Source organism: Peromyscus maniculatus, chromosome 9, assembly GCF_049852395.1.
Source record: "Peromyscus maniculatus bairdii isolate BWxNUB_F1_BW_parent chromosome 9, HU_Pman_BW_mat_3.1, whole genome shotgun sequence".
NCBI lineage: Eukaryota > Metazoa > Chordata > Mammalia > Rodentia > Cricetidae > Peromyscus > Peromyscus maniculatus.
Window position 1 is genome coordinate 46,356,387 of NC_134860.1, and position 5,334 is coordinate 46,361,720.

The window sequence follows — 5,334 nt, forward strand, 5'->3', positions numbered from 1 at the left end:
CTGCTGACTTGCTCACTGTCTCATTCTTCCAGGGTCAACAGAGAGCGTGCCCTTCCCATCGCAACAAAAAGTCTGCAGGTAAAGACCAACTCTGCCAGCGGCGCGTCTCCAGCCTCTGCCGACGTTCCACTGGCAAAGCGTGCCTCAACTCCGGCCAACTCAGATTCAAGAGTAAGCAAGAAAAAACGCCCCGGGAGGCTGTGCCATTCTGTGCTGTGGATCCGGCAGTTGAAGAACTAACTGTGACCCTGCCGCCCAGCTTAGGACTATATTGTGACCGTCGGTAGGGATGCGGGTGTTCTAAAGAGACACGCGTATCCCTCCTGTAGTTTCAATCAGACAATTGAAACAGTGGTCCCTAAGAAATTGGAATTTCCCCGGAAATCACGTGCAAAAAGGAGGAGAAGGTGGTGCCAGGCAGAGGGAGAGCTCGTCTCCTGGGATGAGGCTTTGCACAGCTGGCAGCTGCCAAGACCACCTTGGGAGAGACTGGGCATGGGACAGTGATGGGAGCGGCTACATCTGACCAGGGCTGCTCAACTCTGAGAACCCCTGGCCTCTGCTCAGTCTAAACTTCCTGTCAGGAGCCGGAAGAAGGGCTTGGGCAGGGGAGATGGGAGTCACTGAATCTCTGCCCCTCTACCTAGTGGGACCACTTGAAAAAATACCCGCCTGTTCCCCTGGGGGCTGGGGAGATGGTCTATTGATTAAGAGTACTAGCTGTTCTTCCAGATGACCCGAGTTCAGTTCCCAGCACGCACATGTCAGCTCACAACAGGCCCAGGGATCTAATGACCTCTTATGGCCTCTTCAGACACTACACATATGTGATACACAGACATACATGGAGACAAAAACTCATACACATAAAACAATAAAATAAAATTTTTAAATATATCCTTTTTCTGCTTCTTTGCTTATCACTTTTTCCCTTTAATTCGCTTATTGAAGGTGAGTGGCTGAACCAGGCTAATTAGGATTGTCAGAGCTAAGGCTCTGCCCCTACTAACTCTGGTAACAATATTACTACCATTTTTCTATGTCCTCATCTAGGCTGTACACGGTAGAATTTCTGCAGCTCCCCTCTCCACCACTCACCAAGCATGCTGCTACCGAAGCTTGAGCCTCACCGTGGTATTTAACGTTCTCCTGACTTGGGTAGGGGGTGGGAGAGGAGAGGATGCAGCTTCCTGCCTCTTTCCAAAGTGCCCGCAGTCTCCATCACAGCAGTCTGGTTAGCCTGGCAGGGAGAGCCCCCCTGTTCCCTTTGGAGCATCCGGTGTACGTATAGGCTTGCATGTGTGGCGGTCCCCACCCCAGCACGTCTCCACATTACTGTGTGTTCTGGATGGTATTTGAGGAGCTACGGAGCAGAGGGGACCTCAATAGTGTGACACTGATTCTCTGCTGCATTTCTTCCTTTCGCAGTTTAGAGTCGGGACAGGGTACCCATGACTCAGAAGACTGCCCTTCTTCTCCTGATGGTGTGCTTGCTGGCCAGACCTTGCAGACACATCTCTGTGAGTTCAAGGCCAACCTGCTCTAGAAAGTGGGTTCCAGGACAACCAGGGCTACACAGAGAAAACCTTTCTCGAAGGACCACAAAAAGAAAAAGAAAAATAATCAGCTGACTGCATGCATTAGTCTGTTTCTGTGGCTGAATTCTGTCCTGTTGGCAGTTGTCTGTGTTACATCACACTGTTGGATTATTACAGGGTTTTATGTGAGTCTGCCTTTCCATATAAACTTCCTTTCCTTTTGTTTTCTTTCTTTCTTTCTTTTTTTTTTTTTTTTTTTTTTTTTTTTTTTTTTTTTTTTTGAGACAGGGTTTCTCTGTGTAACAGTCCTGGCTGTCCTGGAACTCTTTCTGTAGACCAGACTGGCTTTGAGTTCATAGAGATCCTCCTGCCTCTGCCTCCCAAGTTGCAGGGCTTAAAGGCATGAGCCACCACCGTCCAGCTTCTCTTTTTTCTTAATGAGCTTTACAATTCTTTAAATAGTGTGTTTGTGTGTGTGTGTGTGTGTGTGTCTTTGTGTCTGTACATGGGACACAGATACATGTGGAGCTCAGAGGACAGCTTGTGAAAGTCTGTTCTTTCCTTTCACTATGTGAGTTCCAAAGCTTGGATTCAGATTGCTAATCTTGGTGGTAAATGCCTTTACCAGTGAGTCATCTCACTGCCCCCCAATAAAATTTCTAATCCATTTGTTGATATTCACAAAATAACTTGCTGTGATTTTAATTGAGTTGAATTATATTGAATCCAGAAAGAATGAACATCTTAGTACTGAGGCTTCCTATTATGACCATGGGATGCTGCCTATCCATAACCATGGGATACTGCCTATCCATGAACATGGGATGCTTCCTATTCATGAGCATCAAATGCTTTCTATCCATGAACATAGAATGCTTCTTATTCATGAGCATAAGATGCTTCCTATCTGTGAGCATAAGATGTTTCCTATCCATGAGAATGGAATGCTTCCTATACATGAGCATTGAATACTTCCTTCCTATCCATGAGTATGAGGTGCTTCCTATCCATGAGTATTAGATACTTCCTATCTGTGAACATGGAATGCTTCTTATCCATGAGCATGAGATGCTTTCTATCCATGAGTATTAGATGCTTCCTATTCATGAGTATTAAATGCTTCCTATCCATGAGCATGAGATGCTTCCTATCCATGTGTATGGAATATTACTCCATTTACTTAGTTATTCTCTGATTTCTTCCATCAGACTTTTCTGGGTTTTTTATGTATGTTTGTATATATTTTGTTAGATATAGATAAATGTTTCACTTTAAAAATATTACATGCCTTTAATCCCAGAACTTGGGAGGCAGAGACAGGAAGATCTCTATGAGTTCAAGGCTAGCCTGGTCTACAGAGGGAAGTCCAGGACAGTCAGGGGGGTTGCACAGAGAAACCCTGTCTCAAAAACCATATATATATATATATTGTATCCATCTTTGCCTGAGTGTATGTATGTGTACTGAGTGTTTGCCTGGCGTGCGTGGAGGCCAGAAGAGGCAACAGATTCTCTAATGATTATGAGCCTCCATATGGGAGCAGGGAATTGAACCTGGGTATTCTGGAAGAACAGCAAGTGCTCTTAACCTCTGAGCCATCTCTCTAGGCCCTAAATATCTTATTTTTATGTGACTGCAAAGATGTTTATTTGTAAGTGATGGCATCGCAAATAAGTTGCAAAGTAAGATTATGATATGATGTTCATTTTAAAAAGTTATTATTCCTCAATTTCATATGCAGACAAATATACATTATATGAATGCACACTTTATAAAACCTGTTGACATATAATAGTTAGTTTCAGAAATCTACTTAGTTTCTCTTGACTTGGGAAAATAATGTTCTAGAGTTCAGTATACATGATCAGCAACCTTCAACTCTGCTGCGTGGTGGGCATCTTGTTTCCATTTTCCAGGTCTTTGAAGCACTCTGGCCTGGGTCATGAGGTGGATGACACTTTTCTCTGATGTCAATGTGACTGTTTATGTCCTCAGTTCTTTCAATGATCATTTTGTACATGATCTGAAATTTGTCTTGCATCTGCTCCAAGCATGCCTCTACCACCAACATCATGTCTTGCCTGGCATTTGGGTCTGTCTTATCCATCTCCCTGGTACCTTGCTTGGAGGCAATGTCTTAGAATCATTTTCACACTTGAGTTTTTCCAAGCATATGCCTCACGGCCTCAGCTTCTTATCATACATACAAACATTTTATATATTCTGTAATATATATTATACATAAAACTTTGATCTCAGCCGGGCTGTGGTGGCGCACGCCTTTAATCCCAGCACTCGGGAGGCAGAGGCAGGAGGATCTCTGTGAGTTCGAGGCCAGCCTGGGCTACCAAGTGAGTCACAGGAAAGGCGCAAAGCTACACAGAGAAACCCTGTCTCGAAAAACCAAAAAAAAAAAAAAACAAAAAAAAAAACTTTGATCTCCTTCCCCCAAACACCAAACTCCTTCTTCCTCAAAAGTCTTCTTCCTTATATGTCTTTTAAAAAAAGATTTATTTTTATCTTTAATTAAGTTTATAGGTGTGTCTATGCATGTGTTCAGTGTCCTTGGAGACCAGAAGAGGGCGACTGTGAGCTGCCCCATGTTGGTGCTAGGAACTGAACTTTAGTTGGCTGCAAGAGCAGGACGCACTCTCAACCACTGAGTCATCTCTCCAACCCTCCTCCGTTTTCTGTGTGTGTGTGTGTGTCTGTGTGTGTGTCTGTGTGTGTGTGTGTGTGTGTCCCACTGCATTTGATCGGGGTTGCCTGCACGGTGGTAGATCACCAGCTTGAGCAGGGTCACCTTGTCAGTAACTGACAAGACCACTGGGCACTCCCCCTCCCCCAGCATAATGTATTCATTTTCAAGAATATTATTCTACTAACGGTGTGTGTGGATGATGAACTAAACGCAGATACAATAAGTTGTTATAGGATGACTTGTTGGTATAAGTTTGTTTCAATAGCTTCACACAGAAATAAAAGAGTAAAGAAGGGCGCTGTGACAGTTCACCTCGACTGTCAATGTGACAGATGATTTGGCATGAACTAACACACACGCGTCTGGGAGAGTCTCTAAGGACATTTCTGGGAGAGAATAACCGAGGAGACTAGACCCTCTTTTCCCAGAGTGAGAGGCACCTTTGGCAGCCCAGATACAAAGAGTTTCAAGGAAAAGCAACACAATTTGCCTGCGGGCCTTTGGTTTTTGCTGGTACATGTGTCTATCCCATTGCTGCTGCTGCTGGTGGTGGTGGTGGTGGTGATGATGATGATGGTGGTGGTGGTGATGATGATGGTGGTGGTGGTGGTGGTGATGATGTTATCTTGCACTGACTTCAGAATGCAGCTTCTTATGCCTTCCAAGAGGAACTTTAGACCAGCCACTCTCCAAGAATCTTCCAGGTCTTCAGCACTAGTTTGGTGTTAAAGGAATCCAGTTTCATAGACTGAGTAGCTACCAGTGTGTAGTCAGCCCCCCTGTTGGTTCTAAGTCCTCTTTCATGATACATATGCACACTCTGTCCATTCTGCTTTACTAAAGAGCCACAACTAATACAGCAGCAAAAAGAAAATACTGGCAGCACACACCTGTAATTCCAGGATGGTAGGCTAAGGTGGGGTGATTGCTGTGAGGTCAAGGTCAGCCTGCATTTAAAAAAAAAAACAGGAAGATAATTAAATCCAGTTCTAGAAATAGGACAAATAATTAGGATATTCTTTTTCTTGGAGTCAAGCAGACAGGTATTCCAACAGCCTTGAAGAGTCTTCAGCTACTCAAATCTTCTTGTCCTCC